At 43.3% G+C, this 22,366-nt stretch overlaps 1 pseudogene; it reads right to left on the bottom strand.

Moving 5' to 3' along the window:
* Window positions 1–343: 343 nt before the first annotated feature.
* On the bottom strand, window positions 344–21,194 carry LOC146960649 (uncharacterized; annotated as a pseudogene).
* Window positions 21,195–22,366: the final 1,172 nt, after the last annotated feature.

Below are 22,366 nucleotides of genomic sequence, written 5' to 3' on the forward strand. Positions count from 1 at the left end.
TGTGCGTCTGCCTGTTCAGCTCCACCTACACGTAAAATGACATTTGGCTCAGCCAAGACGTCCGTTGTCTATGCTCACAACCATTACAACAAACGAAATTATTCCAAGCAAATCATTTGGTGATTTGAAAGCCTAACAAATTGACATTTTCATTCTTTAAGATGAAGAAACTTTGTCTTGAGCAAAACTTCTTTCCTGCCACTTCTTTCTGTCATTTTACTGCACGTTTGTTACCAGTTTCCATCATATTTGTATCACAATAAATCCTGAGAAAATGTTTATTATAGCAGCAAAAGGAAATGTGCAATAGTAAATCATATGCATTAGGTTCTCAAATCAACTGTTAATCTGCAGGGAGGGCAGGAGTCATAAACTGAAAAACAAATGTGTAGACGAACAGGAGAGCTGGTAGGAAGAAAGAAAAGAAAGAGTCAGAGCGCAGCGCATCCTGTGGATAAAGATGCATCCGCCGCGATCTCCGTCTCTCTCTCTCTCTCTCTCAGTGACGCGCTGTCATTCATTTCAGCACCGAGACAGCGGACAGCGCGCTTGGTCACAGTTCAGCACTAGACAAAAGATATCAGTAGTTCACTCTGTGGCAAATACATCCATGGCACTGTCCATAAGGCAGAAAGAGAACTCAACACTGTCTTCTCCACAAGTAGAAAAATATAATAATAAAATAATAATATAACGCATTTTATAATGGGCTGGGTTGAGGGTGAGGAAGACAGAGTCCTGTCTGTCTGTGTGTGCCTGTAGGTGTGTGAGTGGGGAGGAGCAGAAGAAGTGAGAGCTGTCAGATAAGTTTGTGTTATGTTGTAGTTACGTCGGTTGGGACGCTACTGCGGAGCGGAGCCAATTTCATTTCTGTGCCGATTGTGCCAGTTGCGCCAGAGCGCGCACCTCTGTGCCAGGCTCGCGCTCTGCGGCGATTTGTGTTTATTCATTTTAACAGAGATGCTGACCAGAGAGGGATTAATACACACATTCACAGGCTACGCACACACGAGCTACCCACAGACTGAGGGGCCGATGCGGAGCACGGAGAATGCCTCTCACTGATAATGAGAGGAGAAGTCCCTGCAATCCCGGGTCTTTGGGTGAACAGTGGGGAACATAGGACCTTTTTTTAAAAAAAGGGTCCTATGTTCCCCGGTTCCATACAAAGCGGGGAACATAGGACCTTTTGGGTGAACAGCGGGGAACATAGGACCTTTTTATAAAAGAAGGGTCCTATGTTCCCCGGTTCCATACAAAGCGGGGAACATAGGACCCGGGGAACATAGGGATGATCCCATGTGGAGAAGGATTCACACTCTAGCATGATCACACCTAAAAGCTCTGACAGAACCACTTCAAGACCAAAGACAAAGACAACAAACAATGCTTACATTCAAAACAAACAAAAAATATGTCAGTCTTCATTTGGACACAACTATACATAAAAAATTCTTACCGGCTTTGGACATGTATTTCGAGCATATGGCTGCTCGGGAGAGGAAGCTATTAACCTGTTCAACCTCCTCCCCGATAGTGGTTCCAGCACCTTCTTGGTTACGCCCCCCCCCCATTTTAACTGTAACACATTTACATGAATTTTGAGTTATCATTTCTAAAACAAAAAGCGGGGGCAGAGGACAGACAATCATAATGTGTGGTACAAATGGTAACAAATACATCTAATTGTCATTATTACCTCACACATCCATGAATGCGCTTTTGCATGCATTATGGAGAGAAATGGGCGCATGCGCAACAAGTCCTCCAACTCCGGACAGTGGTCAACAACTTTCTGCAAATACGGCCAATATTTGCAGACCACATCTGAGCAAAAAAACTGGATGGTTCTTGAAGCTAGCTCTTTTTGCAGGTACATGGGGTATGCGAAGATTTCCCCACGGAACATATTAAGTCCCTTCAGCAAAACCCCATGACGGCAGACAGCTACTTCAACGCCTTCCTCATCCAGTTTGCTGTTGCTGTTGGCAGACTCTCGTGCTGCTGACCACTGACCGCCACCACATCTCCCTTTGTCTGGATTCTTAAACAGATGACGACAAATACAGACATTTCCAGTTAGTTAAATTTCACAAACTAAGCTGTAAGTCATGGTAGTACGGCATTTGATGCAGTAACGCCACTCTATTACTTAAATAAACTGAATAATTTTTAAAATTCGAAAATAAAATAGGCTATAAGCATTCATAGAAATTAGAAATTTGAGGTGTTACACATGAAGAAATATAAATGTAGCTTACATGTCCAGTTGTTTGATGGACATAATCAACGAAGGATGACACCTCAGCATCACTGGCCAAAAAGACTCCATCAAAAAACCCTTCAGGTCTTGAAAGAAATATATAGATGTGGGTTACATTTACAGTATAAAAGTACTTTGTGACTAGCGTTTCACTGTACATGAATGTTACACACCCAGGTTGGCTTTTAAAACGATATAATTTTCGGTTCCCGTCCACTGCAACTGCCAACATGGAGGGTGTGCAAGCAGGGCACTGAAAATGCTGCACCTGGGACAGCTTGTCAACCTCAAATTTGGCATAGGCCCATTCGAGGAAGGCCCTCTGCATCGTGTCCCCACATATCTGACCGCTCTGGGAGCAAAAGTGAAAAAACAACACAAAACTGTACGTAATCCTACAGTTATTAATACACAACTGATGATGTGTCGAAGGTTGGCTTCACACTGTGGTCATGGTGAAAAAATGGCTCTGTCAAGAAATGGGTGCTGAAACTTTGGGATTGTAAGGACAAGTCCTAACGATGAATCAGTTGTTTAAAAAGTGATCTAAACAAGATAACTTAACCCTCTAGGCGCCAGAGTTTATTTAGGAAAATATTAAGTTTGGATTTCAGGATTTCACAAGGCTGTAGCTTTTAAATGGTCAGAGATAAATCTATGGTGTAAATGAGAAAAATATTCACAATGACCAAAAGTTTGTGATAGGAGTAAATCCTACTCATCTAATTTGCATATTGTGACGTCACCGGGTGGCAGCCCCATTGGATTACGTGACTTTCAGTAACACTGAATTTGAAACATATTTACACAGGAAAAAAAATTATATTGACATCTCATCCTCAAAGTAAAGGAACAGGGGTGTGATTGGAGCACATTTACAGTCCCCCCCCCTCCGCCCCCCTCCCTCCCAGCCCCGTCGATCCGTGTCGCGGTAGTACCGCGGACGAGCAGCGGTGCCGCGGCGGGACTCCTCGGCCGCTTCGGCCGCCGTATGACAGACTTCCCCCCGGCCGGGGGAGGGAGGGGGGAGTCTCCCGGTCGTCGGCGGCGCCGGGGCTCCCCCCCCCCCGGCCGGGAGTCTCTCATACAGCGGCTGAAACGAGCGAGGAGTCCCACCGCGGCACCGCTGCTCGTCCGCGGTACCGCGACACGGATCGGCGGGGCTGGGAGGGAGGGAGGGGGAGGGAGGGGGGGGGCGAGTGTGTGTGTGTGTGGGGGGGCGCACGGTGTTTCTCAAGACCTGAAGTTCACTTCCTGGTTGCTCTGAGCTGCGTGAGCTGCGTGAGCTCCGCAAGAAAAAGCGGAGCGCCTGTGCGCCAATCAAACTTTTTTTTCTCAGATATTTTGTAGAAAAACACACCCACAAATGACGTGAGGATTGAAGCTGAACGTGTTCGCCATCTAGTGGTACCAAGCAGTAACAATATAGGGCAGTAGATTTAAAGATATGGGCTGTTTTATCCAAGCATGCTGCCTGTCGCAATAATGCGACTTTGGCGCCTAGAGGGTTAAATGATAAATCTACTCACTCGCCCGAAGAGTTTAGTTCGACAGTCGAGCATGCTGACGAAAGCTTGTCGCGACATCCCTGGGGCAGTGATTTTAAGATCCTCATACGTGGTGAACAAGTCCACCATGTACAAGGTCTCAAAATTGACAGTGGCTGGCCAGTAACCACTGTCAACCAGATCACTTATGGTCACTGGCAAGGTTTTTCCACAGGAGCAGTTCACCAACGGAAGAAAGAGGTTGTATTTTCCTGAAATTTCAGAGAAAAAATAATTATCTCTTAAAAATAAGTAGCCTAAATAAATAAAAAACAATATGAAGAAAAAAAAAGTTACCATTCATTCCAATCAAAATAACTTGTTTTCCCTTGGAAAACGTTGTTTGACCCGTGGAGCAGTCGCAGCAGGGAGCAACAATTGGTAACAGGCAATCTAAAAAGCAGAATTTTAGTAGTGTAATTGAAACCAAACAGTCTCCAACAGTGAGGGTGTCATGTTTGTTCGTGTAAACCAGGGCTTCTGTAAAATGTAAAACAGTCTATATAACTAAAAACTATACCTTTTTCTTGATAAGAGAATTTCCCTCCTTCGTGCTGCTGAACAAAAGTGGATGGCGGCAGGTGTTTGAAGAACCCCTCCACCATGGATGCTCTGTTATGCAGCACCAGGGCCTCGTGTGTGGAAAGGTCACAGGCTGTGCAGTACAGTGATCGTGGTAAACAGTCCCTACACATCACGACTGCAGCCTTGTGTCCACAATGATGGCAAACCCCCTCCTTGGGCTTCTCAGATGACAACATATTGTTCACCATGAAGGGCCTCATCACTGTTCAATTCTCCAGAGAGGAAGTTTGCCTGTTCCTCCATTGTGAGGGGAGAGGTTGTTCAGCACCACTTCCCAAGAGGTCTCGAACATCTTGAATGAGGGAGTCTGATAATTAAAAGGGAAGAAGGCAATGGTAAATCTGGGCAATTACCACATAACAAATAAGGAAACAAGTATTAAAGGGGGAAAAAAACCTAAATTGGTGGTCACAGTTTCTCCAGTTGTGTCAGTAGATGGAGCACAGGAGGGTGTTACGCTTGCTGAAGACACTGCAAAAGTATGAATATCCATTTAGAACTTGATCAATGAATAATGAATGCAACTACTGATGAAAAGATAAAGAACCAACCGGAGACTGAATCTCGTTTTCTCTTCTCCCCAGCTCTACATCTTTTTGGCAGAAGTTGACCATCTTTGTCCTCACCAAGCCAAACACACGATTTTTTGGAGCGTCCTTTTGTGTGTCCATGCTGATCTACCTAAATAAACAATTGAACCACAGAATAAACAACCGCCCACCAAGGTTATGGCCACCCACAAATATTACATTATATAAAAAACAATGTTATATTAGGCCTACATACCTAAAGATATGAACCAGGTAACCTACTGCACTTTGTTTTGAGTGTTTTCAGTTTAGCGCCTTGATACTTAATTATCAGTATGATTTTTCCACCACTGAGATAATGTTATTAGGGCCACGGGCAATCGCACCGGGCACTGATCCCTACAGCTATGAAATAGCTGCAGGGACCAGTGCCCGGGCAAAGCCCGGGCACTACTGTTATTGTGTGGATTTTTTCTTCTTATTATTAGGGCCACGGGCAATCGCACCGGGCACTGATCCCTACAGCTATGAAATAGCTGCAGGGACCAGTGCCTAGTTAGGGCCACGGGCAATCGCCCCGGGCACTACTGTTATTGTGTGGATTTTTTCTTATTATTAGTGTGAATGCTGGAAGCATTCACAGTATTGTTATTCTGTTCGGCCATTTTGTTTCTTTAAACTTATTATTATTAGGGCCGCGGGCAATCGCACCGGGCACTACTGTTATTGTGTGGATTTTTTCTTCTTATTATTAGTGTGAATGCTGGAAGCATTCACACTACTGTTATTCGGTTCGGCCATTTTCTGCCTTTCTTCGTCATGTAACTAGTCCTTCATACTTTGTGCTATTTCAACAATTCAAATATCAAAATGTTCAGCCTTTTCGGGACAGGTGTGCTATGTCTTTTCTCTTTTCAACTATTCATACTTTTTGCAATATTCAACTATTTCTGATTTTTTTTTCCCCATAGAGAATGCATTGGAACAGTCTTGAAACTCTTCAAATCTTCTTACTTCTTTCAGCCTTTAAAGCGTCCACATACTTTCAGCTAGAGACTTCATTCAAATTCTGAGCTGTAGACAAACTTCTAATGTATTCATCCTGTATTTACAACTTTTTCATAGCTTGTACCGTTTTTGAGATAAATCCTTTAAAAGCACATGAGGATTTCTGACAAATTTCACACTTTTCAATGAGTGTGTATGGGGTTGGGTCAGAGTGAGTGACATCATCGTTAGAGTGAGAGGGATCGAAAAAACATTCAGGATTTTTTCTGGATAAATTGCCAGCACGGCCACAAATTAAACTCTAGACACATGATTTCCTCACCGGTTTGTAGCCACACTTGTTGTGTCTCATTTAATGTGTTCAAAACAGCAGACAGACTTACAGAATTGTCTCAATGAGCCTAATTGTCCAGCTAGACCCGCTCCAGTGGCTCATCCACTTCAATAGAAAAGTAGGAGCTGATTTTTTTAGAAAAGCAGAAATGCCCCCTTTTCTACCTTGCGACCCTGAGAAAAGTTTTTGCCCTACAAACATTTAATGCACATCAATGTGCTCAGGAAGGTCTGCTTGCCCAGATGGTCAGGAGGACCATATTCTGATAAGAGTTACGGTTCTCTTTTTCTGGGCTGTTTTCGGAAGCTGCACTGAGCTCAAATCTCTCTGCTCTGCTCTGCTCTGTGTGCAGTTGGTCCAGCTGTAGTGGCCAGCTCGTTATCAAAGTCTATAAATAGAACAGTGCAGGTGCAGCCTGGCCGCTCGTTAAGATGTTTTTAAACACAGCCCCACACACACACATGATAAACCAGACTGACAGAGGATGTCCACGCACAAACACAGGCATCACACTCACACAGACAGACACACACAGACACTCACACACAGTCACACACACACACATACACAAACAGACAAACACACAAACACAACACTGTTCCACACGGTAAAATGTAAGCATGGTAGTCGCCATGGTAACTTCTGAGGGCAGGCTGCCAATCAATCAGATCATTAGGGAGAGAGGAGTTTTGTGGCGCTTAACAGTTTTACTTTCTGCACATGTACACGCAGACAGAGAGACCGTCAGACTCACACACACACACACACACAGGTTTTCAGCTCAAATTCATCAGGCTCTCAATTATTTTATACTTTTGATGTAAACATCTCCAACAATTAATTTTTTTCTCATGAATTTAAGTTCAGACGTTTAGTCTTTCCAACTCTATTAATAGTAGTACAATTACAGGTGGAGCCTGGGATATAGGACGCAGCATTTATCTATCTATCTATCTATCTATCTATCTATCTATCTATCTATCTATCTATCTATCTATCTATCTATCTATCTATCTATCTATCTATCTATCTATCTATCTATCTATCTATCTATCTATCTATCTATCTATCTATCCCCCTCCCTATTTTTAACCCCTCTGTCTCCTTTTTTTCTTTCTTTCTTTCTTCTACTCCTTCATTTGTATTTTACGTAACTTTTTCTATCCTTCCCTCTCTATCCATCCATCCATCCATCCATCCATCCATCTACCTCTTTCTATCTATCATCCCCCTCTCTCTTTTTCTTTCTTTCTTTCTTTCTTTCTTTCTTTCTTTCTTTCCTTCTTTCTTTCACTCACTCCATTTCTGTCTTTTTACTTCTTTGTTTGTTTGATTGTTTCTTTCTTTCTTTCTATTCCTTTTCTCTTCCTTTGTTTTTACTCCATTTCTTTCTTTCTTTCTTTCACTCCATTTCTGTTTGTTTACTTCTTTGTTTGTTTGATTCTTTCTTTCTTTCTTTCTACTCCTTTTCTCTTCCTTTGTTTTTACTCCATTTCTTTCTTTCTTTCTTTCTTTCTTTCACTCCATTTCTGTCTTTTTACTTCTTTGTTTGTTTGATTCTTTCTTTCTTCCTTTCTTTCTTTCTTTCTTTCTTTCTTTCTTTCTTTCTTTCTTTCTTTCAACAATTTCTTCAGCTCATTCAGCATTGCTGGAAGCATTCACACCATTTCCATTCTTGGAAATGTTTTTTCTAGTTAGGGCCACGGGCAATCGCCCCGGGCACTGGTCCCAACAGCTATGAAATAGCTGCAGGGACCAGTGCCCGGGCAAAGCCCGGGCACTACTGTTATTGTGTGGATTTTTTCTTATTATTAGGGCCACGGGCAATCGCACCGGGCACTGATCCCTACAGCTATGAAATAGCTGCAGGGACCAGTGCCCGGGCAAAGCCCGGGCACTACTGTTATTGTGTGGATTTTTTCCTAGTTATTTTTCCACTTCCGGCCAACTTTCGGTTCGCTACTAGTCCTGCAACTCGAAGAGTTGCAGGACAAATTATATATCAAAATGTGCGTCCTGATCGGGATCGGTGTGCTATTACTTTTCTCAACAGTGTACGAATTATTCGCGACGTAAGTCGCGATTTACTGCGCAAAATTTTTGCATGTAAGTCAATGGGACGGGCGGGAAAAAAAGAGCGAAAAAGACCAATCATTGGAGTTTAACAAAAGTCTACTGCTCAGGCATACTTTCACCTAGAGACTCCATTTAAACTTTAAACAGTAGACACAAGTCTTGTGTATTGTCGTATTACTCCACGTTTTGATAGGTCATATAGTTTTTGATCAATCCCTGATCAATGACCATGATCATTTTTGGAGAAATTATGAGTTTATAATGGGTGTGTATTGCATAGAATGTTCGTGTCAGAGTGCGTGACATCATCAGTTAGAGTGGGAGAGAGTGAAGAAACATTCTGTATTTTTTCTGGATAAACTGTGAGCACGGCCACAATTTACACTCTACAGACATAATTTTTTCAGAATTTGTAAGACAAACTTGTTATCTCTCATGTCATGTGCTCAAAATATCAGAGAGACTTACAGAACTTACAGAATCAGCCTCTGAGTGCGGCCACGTCTGTCTCTGCTCCTCATTGAGTCCAATACAAATATTTTCTGAGAGGAGCAGAACGGCCTAATGTTTTAAAACTGCCAGCGTCGCCAAAATATTTACTGTAGAAACACCAAATCGTACCGAAATTTTCAGTAAGTCCTTAGAGCAACGTTGATCTGTGTTTTGTTCTGATAGGAGTTACCGTTTTGTCATGCTAAGCCTAATTGTGAGACCGGTTTAGAGGCAGAAAATGGCTGTTTTTCTCCACGTTTCTGTCTGTCTCAGCCTGCGGGGGCCCCTATCGCCGTGGTAACCTCTTTGATCCTCAGGCCAGAGCTCGTTAACTTCATAAACAATCCACCTGGCGCTCGTTTAAATGTTTATAAACACAGACACAGCTAAATCAGACTGACACAGGATGCAGCTACTAACTAACTACAACACACACACAGACTCTAGAGCCAGCTTCATGTGATTACAGTTACACACACACACACACACACACACACACACACACACACACACACACACACACAGTTAACCTAATGTGGTTACAGCTCCTCCATATCAGTGCTTATAGAAAGATGATCATGTCTGTCTGATCAGCTCTGTCTTGACCTTAAGATCGTGGGTTTGATTCCCATGTTGACAGAGATGGCACAACCCGCAGTAGCTCCCGTGGCCCATTCAAAATTTCCCGAGAGGAAATTTTCTAGTTCTCCTTCATCTTCCGGACGCTTTTTCGGTTCGCTACTAGTCCTGCAACTCGAAGAGTTGCAGGCCAAATTATATATCAAAACGTGCGTCTTGATCGGGATCGGTGTGCTATTACTTTTCTCAACAGTGTACGAATTTTTCGCGACGTAGTCGCGAAAAACTGCGCAAAAATTTTGCATGTAAGTCAATGGGACGGGCGAAAAAAAAAGACCGAAAAAGACCAATCATTGGAGTTTAACAAAAGTCTACTGCTCAGGCATACTTTCACCTAGAGACTCCATTTAAACTTTAAACAGTAGACACAAGTCTTGTGTATTGTCGTATTACTCCACGTTTTGATAGGTCATATAGTTTTTGATCAATCCCTGATCAATGACCATGATCATTTTTGGAGAAATTATGAGTTTATAATGGGTGTGTATTGCATGGAATGTTCGTGTCAGAGTGCGTGACATCATCGGTTAGAGTGGGAGAGAGTGAAGAAACATTCTGTATTTTTTCTGGATAAATTGCCACCACGGCCACAATTTACACTCTACAGACATAATTTTTTCAGAATTTGTAAGACAAACTTGTTATCTCTCATGTCATGTGCTCAAAATATCAGAGAGACTTACAGAACTTACAGAATCAGCCTCTGAGTGCGGCCACGTCTGTCCCTGCTCCTCATTGAGTCCAATACAAATATTTTCTGAGAGGAGCAGAACGGCCTGATGTTTTAAAACTGCCAGCGTCGCCAAAATATTTACTGTAGAAACACCAAATCGTACCGAAATTTTCAGTAAGTCCTTAGAGCAACATTGATCTGTGTTTTGTTCTGATAGGAGTTACCGTTTTGTCATGCTAAGCCTAATTGTGAGGCCGGTTTAGAGGCAGAAAATGGCTGTTTTTCTCCACGTTTCTGTCTGTCTCAGCCTGCGGGGGCCCCTATCGCCGTGGTAACCTCTTTGATCCTCAGGCCAGGGCTCGTTAACTTCATAAACAATCCACCTGGCGCTCGTTTAAATGTTTATAAACACAGACACAGCTAAATCAGACTGACACAGGATGCAGCTACTAACTAACTATGTGTCAAGTCAGTCACACACACACACAGACTCTAGAGCCAGCTTCATGTGATTACAGTCACACACACACACACACACACACACACACACACACACACACACACACACACACACACATACAGGCAAACATGGTTTATGAGACCAATTTTGAGAAATGGGGCCTGGTGGTGGTTTACGGAACCACACCTAACGCAACATGCGGTGAACTTGAAAGACATGTCAAAAATTTTTATTTGATCTGCAGAAGACAAATCTGACTACAAAATCATCATTTCTCTTTCAGAACAATATGTGACATTTCACAGGTTTATGGGGTCAGACCAAATGGTGTTTTGTGAAACCAACAGTGTTTATGAGGACTGTTTACATATGACACACAAACACAAACCAGGTAATGGTATAAGAGGACTGACATACACTACAAGGCCTATAACACACAAACACAAACCAGGTAATGGTATAAGAGGACAGACATACACTACAAGGCCTATAACACACAAACACAAACCAGGTAATGGTATAAGAGGACAGGCATACACTACAAGGCCTATAACACACAAACACAAACCAGGTAATGGTATAAGAGGACAGACATACACTACAAGGCCTATAACACACAAACACAAACCAGGTAATGGTATAAGAGGACAGACATACACTACAAGGCCTATAACACACAAACACAAACCAGGTAATGGTATAAGAGGACAGACATACACTACAAGGCCTATAACACACAAACACAAACCAGGTAATGGTATAAGAGGACAGACATGCACTACAAGGCCTATAACACACAAACACAAACCAGGTAATGGTATAAGAGGACCGACATGCACTACAAGGCCTATAACACACAAACACAAACCAGGTAATGGTATAAGAGGACCGACACAGTTTACAAGGTCTACAATAATACAATACTATAATTAACCTCTTAAAAAACCCTTTAAAGGTTTTGAAGTTTGAAGCAAAAATAACAGAACCTTTGCCATTTTCCACGGCTCTCTCTTCTACAGAGTGCCAGTAGCTCATTCTCCACCCCACGATGGCAATGATCTGCACCCTCCCCCGCCACATCTCAAGTGAGGGAAGCCTCTGCTAATTCAGAGCTTTGTAAGTCAAGTTTAAACCAGGGTTAAGTTAGTAGTAAGGCTAGCATCCTTTACAAGTCAAAGCAATTCAAGCCCTGCTGTCCCCCTCACAGGAGAGCCTTCTGCCCGCCCCCTCGGACTGCCGAATAGAGAGTACTGCAGCCTGTCTGTTTTTCCGCAGACCGCCGAACAGCGAGCAACAAAAACTGAAAGCTTCAGTTGCTGCTGTAGAGTCAGTACAAAGATTACTTGCAAACAACAAATTTACAGTATCACATAAAATACTTACTCCTCACGTTAAGAGAATATACAAATAAATCTTAGTTAGATTAATAAACACTGTTTAAGGCGATTAAGTGTTTATCATAGTCTTGCACAGAAAAAAAAAAGAACAGTGTTTCACCGGCTCTCACCTATGTCCGTCAGCCCCTCCTCCCGCTCTCTCATTCGCAGGAGCACACTCAAACACACAGACACACACAAACGCAGGCGCGCTAGCGGGACAGGTCGCACTGGACTACAAACAGACAAAGACAAATAGATAAATGCACTAATATACAGTCCAACGTTCACGTTGCTTTCGTGAATTGTAAACAAAGACGGCCCCCTCGGTTTTAGCGTCCAGCAGTTTAGCGGCTAATTTAACTGCAGTGATGAATAACTCTACCAGAGAGGCTCAACACCTTTTTTTAAAACTTAATTTGAGATATAAACTGCAGCTTTTACCTGACGGTAGACCAACGCTTGAGCTACGGTAGCTAACAGTTAGCAGGTTTTACATACTTTCTCTCCCTCTCTTTCTTACACACACAGCCCAGGCTATCTGTCATATCTCCAATAACAAATACCGATTAATTTCATTTTTTTGTGTAGCATTACATATTGATGTAAGTATTCCTAAGAACTTTCGGTATCACAATTAAGAGATGAGAATGATTATGAATTCATAACTCTTTATTGTTTATTAACAACAATAATGAAAACAGCAAAGAAGAAAACAGTGCTCACTTTCAGAAATATTTTCTTCAGCATATATGAACATCTCTTATGTTTTGTTTTCTATTTCTTAGTGCTGGCTTTTCACATTCTTTGCAAGCCAGACACAGAGAAGAACAGACACAGAGAGGAACAGAGACACAGAAGTGAAGAAAAATATAGTGCTCACTTTCAAAAAGATTTTCTATAGCATGGATGAAAATTTTGGCGCCTAAAAGTCAGTCTCCTGTTTCGTAAAAAGTCTCTTATGTTTTGGCACGTTCTATTTTTCAGTGCTGGCTGTTCACATTCTTTGCAAGCCAAACAGAGATACAGAGAAGGACAGCGACATAGATAGACACAGAAGAACAGAGACACAGAGGAACAGAGAACAGAGAGAGAGAGAAGAACAGAGACACAGAGAGAAGAAAAGAGAGGAACAGAGACACAGAGAGTTGAAGAAAAAAATAGTGCTCACTTTCAAAAAGATTTTCTTCAGCATGGATGAACATTTTGGCGCTTAAAAGTCAGTCTCCTGTTTCTTAAAAAGTCTCTTATGTTTTGGCACGTTCTATTTTTCAGTGCTGGCTGTTCACATTCTTTGCAAGCAAAACACAGAGACACAGAGAAGAACAGAGACACAAAGAGGAATAGAGACACAGAGAAGAACAGAGACACAGAGAGGAAAAGAGAGGAACAGAGAGACAGAGAAGAACAGAGACACAGAGGGAGACAGAAGAACAGAGATACAGAGGAAAAGAGAGGAACAGACACTGAGAAGAACAGAGACACAGAGAGGAACAGAGAAGAAGAGAGACACAGAGAGAGACAGAAGAACAAAGACACAGGAACAGAGACAGAGAGAGGAACAGAGAAGTGAAGAAAAATATAGTGCTCACTTTCAAAAAGATTTTCTTCAGCATGGATGAACATTTTGGCGTTTAACATCAGTCCCCTGTTTCTTACAAAGTCTCTTATGTTTTGGCACGTTCTATTTTTCAGTGCTGGCTGTTCACATTCTTTGCAAGCCAAACAGAGATACAGAGAAGAACAGCGACATAGATAGACACAGAGAAGAACAGAGACACAGAAGAACAGAGACACAGAGGAACAGAGAAGAACAGAGAGAGAGAGAAGAACAGAGACACAGAAGAACAGAGACACAGAGGAACAGAGAAGAACAGAGAGAGACAGAAGAACAGAGACACAGAGAGAAGAAAAGAGAGGAACAGACACAGAGAGTTGAAGAAAAAAAATAGTGCTCACTTTCAAAAAGATTTTCTTCAGCATGGATGAACATTTTGGCGCTTAAAAGTCAGTCTCCTGTTTCTTACAAACACTCTTATGTTTTGGCACATTCTATTTTTCAGTGCTGGCTGTTCACATTCTTTGCAAGCAAAACACAGAGACACAGAGAGGAATAGAGACACAGAGAAGAACAGAGACACGTAGAGGAATAGAGACACAGAGGAATAGAGACACAGAGGAAAAGCTGGCTGTTCACATTCTTTGCAAGCAAAACACAGAGAGGAATAGAGACACAGAGAAGAACAGAGACACATAGAGGAATAGAGACACAGAGAAGAACAGAGACACAGAGAGGAAAAGAGAGGAACAGAGAGACAGAGAAGAGAGACACAGAGGAACAGAGACACAGAGGGAGACAGAAGAACAGAGACACAGAGGAAAAGAGAGGAACAGACACAGAGAAGAACAGAGACACAGAGAGGAATAGAGAAGAAGAGAGACACAGAGGAACAGAGACAGAGAGAGGAACAGAGAAGTGAAGAAAAATATAGTGCTCACTTTCAAAAAGATTTTCTTCAGCATGGATGAACATTTTGGCGCTTAAACATCAGTCCCCTGTTTCTTACAAAGTCTCTTATGTTTTGGCACGTTCTATTTTTCAGTGCTGGTTGTTCACATTCTTTGCAAGCCAAACACTCCCTCTTCGATGCCAAATGCCCTTTGATTATGTGAGACTTGAAATGTCTCAGCACAGCATTTTCCTCTGCTTTCGTCCATGGTCTTCTTGTTTTTCCTTTGCGCACTGAAAACAAAGATGCCATAATTGTTAGTATGGCTGACTACATTTTCTTATTCAATCTGGATATAATCAATGATTAACCATGAGAATTGATAGGAGTTTTGTTTGCCACTCACAAAGTAAGAGGCAGCAGTAACAACAGTTAATTGTAATACATGATGACATACAGTACTTCCTGTATGCAGGGGTCGGCAACATTTGGCGCGCGTGCCAAGGTTGGCACACTGGCATAATGATTGGCACGCTGGCACCTCCACCGCTAAATTTCTCACTGCTACCAGCTCACGGGTCAGACGAGTTTTTTTTTCCAGGCTTTCTACGTATTTATTTTGAAAGGACAGCTGGTGAGAGAGAGGGAGGGCGAGAGTGAGAGGGGTCTGCTGGGTGGAATCGAACCCAGGGTTGCTGCAGCGCAGCGTGCAAGACGCTTGCGGCTCGGCATATTTAATCAGAGTTTCAATCAAGCGTTTCAGTGATGGTGAGTGGCCTGATGCTTCAAAATTAATGCTGCCACTGCTTCAGAGTTGGGGCAGATGCACTGTTACTGTACCGACGAGCTACGTGTCCCTTTTTCTTTTTAATCTCCTCTCCTTCGGCCTCACATTCTCACACCAGCTGTTCTGTTATCAATGAAGCTGCAACCCAACTACACAGCTGTTAAATGATTGGCTGTTTGTCTGTCACTCAGATTGTCCAGGGATTGTCCAGGTCTGTGAAATGTTGTGACTGTTTCATTCTGATACGATAGATTTTTTTTCTGGATGCACTGCAGTCTTTGTTTCTTTTCCTCCCACTGCAATATGTTTTAATAGGCTAAGTTTCTGAAAAGCAGTGTTTTGAAATGGGATCTATGTCCCTCTTGTGAATAGCCGGAAAATATCTTCAAAATATAATTAGATAGATTAAATGATTTTATCTATTCATAAATACAAAAACATAACTAGGTCGGGTATGTTGTTTTTGTATTGTGTCACATTGTTTTATTGTAGTGGCACACTCATTGACAAGAAAATTTCAAATTGGTACTCCATGTCACAAAGGTTGCCGACCCCTGCTGTATGTGTACTTATTCCATAAAACTGGTTCCACTGCAAAAGGTTGCATATTTTGTTTATCGATATGTTGAGTTTTCCACCCCCTCCCATCGTAAAAACTTTTAAGCGATAAAAGTGGCTTTCCACACAGCATCATTTAACTCGGGAGAAGGAATGCTGTTGCCGCTCTGTTTTTGAAATTTCCGGGTTTGATTCTCATGTCGGACGTAGCGCTTGCGACTCTCCAGTGACGACGCTCTGCCCAATAAGTGGAAGGCAGTCACCATTGTCACAGTATCGCTTCGGCTCGCTTGGAACCAGGGCTGAGGTGATACCAAAATAGTACCTGGTACCAGGTACTATGTGCTAGTGGAAACACGCAAATGCCGTGTCGTGTCGTACCATGCCGGAGGAAACGCACCATTTGTCTCCATCTAGAAACTCCCGAAGGTTACACACTGGATATTATAAACTTGATACGTATTAAATTTCAATTTGATCATACCATTATGTACAGGGAGGAGTCCGTCTGCTTCAGGAGAATCCATGTTCACGTCTGCTTCAGGAGTGATCTTTTCGTCTGCTTCAGGAGTGATCTTTTCGTCTGCTTCAGGAGTGATCTTTTCGTCTGCTTCCATGTTTGTGTCTGAAAAGTGTGTACCAGGAGAGCATTGTAGATGTACAGTATCTCACAAGAGTACACCCCTCACATTCTTGTAAATATTCTATTCTAATATACAGCCATTAATGTATAAACTGCTAGCAACAAAAGTGAGTACACCCGGGGCGTCGTGTGGTGTAGTGGTTAGAGCAGGCGCCCCATGTATAGAGGCACAGTCCGTGCTGCAGACGGCCCCGGTTCGAATCCCACGTCAGGCGCCATTTACTGCGTGTCATTCCCCCTCTCTCTGCCTCCCCATTTCCTGTCTCTCTCAACTGTACTATCCATAGGCAAAAATGCCCCAAAAAACATACTTTAAAAAAAATTGAGTACACGCCTAAGTGAAAATGTCCAAATTGTGCCCAAAGTGTCAATTTTTTTGTGTGGCTACCATTTTTTTCCATCACTGCCTTAACTGTCTTGGACATGGAGTTCACTAGAGCTTCACAGGTTGCCACTGGAAACCTCTTCCACCCCTCCATGATGCCATCATGCAGCTGTTGGAGGTTAGATACCTTGCGTTCCTCCACCTTCCATTTGAGGATGCCCCACAGATGCTCAATAGGGTTAAAGTCTGGAGACATGTTGGACAGTCCATCACCTTTACCCTCAGTGTCTTTAGCAAGGCAGTGGTCGTCTTGGAGGTGTGTTTGAGGTCGTTGTCATGTTGGACTACTGCCCTGGGCCCAGTTTCTGAAGGGAGGGGGTCATGCCCTGCTTAAGTATGTGACAGTAGGGTTAGGGGGATAGCTTACTGTGACATAGGGGCCTATGGTCAACCTCTGCAGTAGGTTGAAGTGGTGGGGGGTCTGTCTGTCAGTGCTCAGACCACACGCCGTACACTGCATCCAATTTGTCTGCATGGCTGTCATCCCAGAAGGAAGCCTCTTCTAAAGATGATGCACAAGAAAGGCAGCAAAGTTTGCTGAAGACAAGCAGACTGGGGACATGGATTACTGGAACCATGTCATGTGGTTGGATGAGACCAAGACAAACTTATCTGGTAGTAGTACAGAGACAAGTGTGTCTTGCCTATGGTCAAGCATGGTGGTGGGAGTGTCATGGTTTGGGCCTGAATGAGTGCCGCCGGCACCAGGGAGCTACAGTTCATTGAGGGAACCATGAACGCCAACATGTACTGTGACATACTTAAGCAGGACATGACCCCCTCCCTTCAGAAACTGGGCCCAGGGCAGTAGTCCAACATGATAACGACCCCAAACACACCTCCAAGACGACAACTGCCTTGCTAAACTCCTCAAATGGAAGGTGGAGGAGCACAAGGTTTCTAACATCCACCAGCTCCGTGATGTCATCCTGGAGGGGTGGAAGAGGTTTCCAGTGGCAACCTGTGAAGCTCTAGTTTAGTTTAGTTTTAGTTTATTGGTTTAATAAGGGACAGTGTGCAATTATATTGATCATTTAAAGGAAAAAAAAATGAAAAGATGGTTGCACCAGATTTAGCTCCCAGCTAATTTCCATATATAGTCCCTACACATAACATAAAAGTGAACTCCATGCCAAAGACATTTAAGGCAGTGCTGAAAAAAAAAGGTAGGTACACAAAAAATTTGGCCTAGAAATCTAGACGCACCCTAGTGGCAGCAAATATATTTGCTCCGTAGGTCGGTCTAGAAACGAGCCATAGGAACTTTTTGAGTCTTGGACACCGTTTGTGTTCACCAATTCCAGCGCTCTGTTTAGAGAGTCGTTGGGCGGGCTTAACGCGATGACGTTAAGCATCATAGTCTGACTTGTCAGGCTAACGTCATCCTGCTCTTTGCTCTGATTAGTCGTAGCGCTACCTAGCTCTACCCTATGGCGTGCAGAGGCAGTTTGAGAGACAGCCTTCATCCCGCCCCCTTGATTGAGCCGAGGTCTACCAGTTGTTGCCAGACTATACATTTTAATGATATAGTCTTGCTTGTCAGGCTACAAAAAATTGACACTTTGGGCGCAATTTGGATATTTTCACTTGGGGGTGTACTCACTTTTGTTGCCAGCGGTTCAGACATTCATAGCTGTATGTCGAGTTATTTTGAGGGGACAGAAAACACTGTTATACAAGCTGTAGACTGACTATATTGTATCAAAGTGTCATATCTTCAGTGTTGTCCCATGAAAAGATATGATAAAATATTTACAAAAATGTGAGGGATGTACTCACTTGTGAGATACTGTATTTTACGAAATAGTATGTGTTGTTCAATTTTGCAATGCACTGTATTGAACATTATTCATAGTTTGTTATTTTTACTGTAAATATGTTCAACATTATTCAGGACAAGAAGCCCAGAGCAGGTTCAATAAACATCAACATCAGTTAGCTCAAAACAGAAATAGATCAGCACAATTGAAACAGAAATAGATCAGTGAGGTTTAAATTCTATTGTAACCTCATATCGTGAACCCAAAAATGTTTCAGGGTTCGAGAGATTTACTGTAAAAAAAAAAGAAAAAAGAAAAAGAGCCTTTGGATATCTGTTTCACATATATTTGCAGCCCTTAAGGAAGATATGTCATGGCCATTTCCACTGTTCGTTTATTCTAGGTGCCTGCTAAAATAGATTTATGTGCTTCAGTGTTCAAATAGGACATGACGTGAAAGAAAGATGCGTTTCCCAGAGTCATGCTTAAGAGAACTAGCCTCGTAAACCAGCCCCTCCCTCCCAGAAACGCATTTCAATTCATTTCTGTGGGAGCGTCTGGCCTCCAACCCATTCAAACCGTTTTGAGTGGCGAGCTCAGCGTGACGAACCAATCAGCGTCGCCGCTCAGATTTCTGTGATTGACACACCACATTGGCCAATCAGGACCGACGGGTGCAAAGCCCCGGATGATAACGTCACTACACTAAGCGACTCTTACAACAGCAAACATGGCGGCGGAGCTATCGAACAGCAGCATAAAAACAGCAATAAGGGATGTTCTAAACGAAATACCATCCATTACAGCACTTAAACAAGAGCAAGAGTCGGCGCTTGTTGAGTTTCTTGGAGGAAAAGACGTTTTCGCTGTTCTTTCAACTGGACTCGGCAAAAGTTTGATATACCAACTTGCTGATTGGCTGAATGGGGTTGTCTCTCAACGCTACTACTCCCTCCCAGCTCCTGCCCACTCCAAACGGTTTGAATGGGTTGGAGGCCAGACCCTCCCACAGAAATGAATTAAAATGCGTTTCTGGGAGGGAGGGGCTGGTTTACGAGGCTATAAGAGAACTTGGTTGGTTTGTTTTTTCGGCAGAAAGTACGAGTTTAATTAGCGCGCAAACGGCGCGACGCTGTGGCTACCTGCGGTGCAAGCTAGCTGCTCCGGAGTGAACGGGACCAGGTCGTGTCAGAGGACAGCACTGCTACAGGGGAAGGAGAAATCTCCGCGTTGGAAAGGAGACTGGAGTAAACGGAAAAAGGAAGGACTGTGCACAACTGAAAGACATTAAAAGCAATGTTACGTTTTTAAGTGTTATGGAAGGAAAAACATTCAACCTACTGCGCAGTCTAGTGCTACCTTCCAAGTCCTTTAACGAAATTGTGACAATATTAAAGGATCACTATTCACCGACCCAGGATCTAATGCAATGCAACGTGTCCCTAGATGAGGCCCGACACCTTGCACTGGACAGACCAGGCTGGAGAAAGCTGGTTAAATGGGTGGCTCCATGCGCCACGCGCAAGAGAATTAAAGAAGATTCACCGAAGCCGCTGATCATTGTAGAGAGATTCCGATTCCATAAAAGGAACCAGGAAGAGGGTGAATCTGTTTCACAGTTTGTAGCTATACTAAAACAGTTATCGGATCATTGTGAATTTGGACTTTCACTCAATGATACCATACGTGCCTGGCTGGTGTGTGGTCTACGCAGTGAGGCTATCCAGAAACGATACCAGGTACTATGTGCTAGTGGAAACACGCAAATGCCGTGTCGTGTCGTACCATGCCGGAGGAAACGCACCATTTGTCTCCATCTAGAAACTCCCGAAGGTTACACACTGGATATTATAAACTTGATACGTATTAAATTTCAATTTGATCATACCATTATGTACAGGGAGGAGTCCGTCTGCTTCAGGAGAATCCATGTTCACGTCTGCTTCAGGAGTGATCTTTTCGTCTGCTTCAGGAGTGATCTTTTCGTCTGCTTCAGGAGTGATCTTTTCGTCTGCTTCCATGTTTGTGTCTGAAAAGTGTGTACCAGGAGAGCATTGTAGATGTACAGTATCTCACAAGAGTACACCCCTCACATTCTTGTAAATATTCTATTCTAATATACAGCCATTAATGTATAAACTGCTAGCAACAAAAGTGAGTACACCCGGGGCGTCGTGTGGTGTAGTGGTTAGAGCAGGCGCCCCATGTATAGAGGCACAGTCCGTGCTGCAGACGGCCCCGGTTCGAATCCCACGTCAGGCGCCATTTACTGCGTGTCATTCCCCCTCTCTCTGCCTCCCCATTTCCTGTCTCTCTCAACTGTACTATCCATAGGCAAAAATGCCCCAAAAAACATACTTTAAAAAAAATTGAGTACACGCCTAAGTGAAAATGTCCAAATTGTGCCCAAAGTGTCAATTTTTTTGTGTGGCTACCATTTTTTTCCATCACTGCCTTAACTGTCTTGGACATGGAGTTCACTAGAGCTTCACAGGTTGCCACTGGAAACCTCTTCCACCCCTCCATGATGCCATCATGCAGCTGTTGGAGGTTAGATACCTTGCGTTCCTCCACCTTCCATTTGAGGATGCCCCACAGATGCTCAATAGGGTTAAAGTCTGGAGACATGTTGGACAGTCCATCACCTTTACCCTCAGTGTCTTTAGCAAGGCAGTGGTCGTCTTGGAGGTGTGTTTGAGGTCGTTGTCATGTTGGACTACTGCCCTGGGCCCAGTTTCTGAAGGGAGGGGGTCATGCCCTGCTTAAGTATGTGACAGTAGGGTTAGGGGGATAGCTTACTGTGACATAGGGGCCTATGGTCAACCTCTGCAGTAGGTTGAAGTGGTGGGGGGTCTGTCTGTCAGTGCTCAGACCACACGCCGTACACTGCATCCAATTTGTCTGCATGGCTGTCATCCCAGAAGGAAGCCTCTTCTAAAGATGATGCACAAGAAAGGCAGCAAAGTTTGCTGAAGACAAGCAGACTGGGGACATGGATTACTGGAACCATGTCATGTGGTTGGATGAGACCAAGACAAACTTATCTGGTAGTAGTACAGAGACAAGTGTGTCTTGCCTATGGTCAAGCATGGTGGTGGGAGTGTCATGGTTTGGGCCTGAATGAGTGCCGCCGGCACCAGGGAGCTACAGTTCATTGAGGGAACCATGAACGCCAACATGTACTGTGACATACTTAAGCAGGACATGACCCCCTCCCTTCAGAAACTGGGCCCAGGGCAGTAGTCCAACATGATAACGACCCCAAACACACCTCCAAGACGACAACTGCCTTGCTAAACTCCTCAAATGGAAGGTGGAGGAGCACAAGGTTTCTAACATCCACCAGCTCCGTGATGTCATCCTGGAGGGGTGGAAGAGGTTTCCAGTGGCAACCTGTGAAGCTCTAGTTTAGTTTAGTTTTAGTTTATTGGTTTAATAAGGGACAGTGTGCAATTATATTGATCATTTAAAGGAAAAAAAAATGAAAAGATGGTTGCACCAGATTTAGCTCCCAGCTAATTTCCATATATAGTCCCTACACATAACATAAAAGTGAACTCCATGCCAAAGACATTTAAGGCAGTGCTGAAAAAAAAAGGTAGGTACACAAAAAATTTGGCCTAGAAATCTAGACGCACCCTAGTGGCAGCAAATATATTTGCTCCGTAGGTCGGTCTAGAAACGAGCCATAGGAACTTTTTGAGTCTTGGACACCGTTTGTGTTCACCAATTCCAGCGCTCTGTTTAGAGAGTCGTTGGGCGGGCTTAACGCGATGACGTTAAGCATCATAGTCTGACTT

The sequence above is a fragment of the Trachurus japonicus genome, unplaced genomic scaffold (genome assembly GCF_045865225.1).
Source record: "Trachurus japonicus isolate A0001 unplaced genomic scaffold, Traja_1.0 AP030148.1".
Lineage (NCBI taxonomy): Eukaryota > Metazoa > Chordata > Actinopteri > Carangiformes > Carangidae > Trachurus > Trachurus japonicus.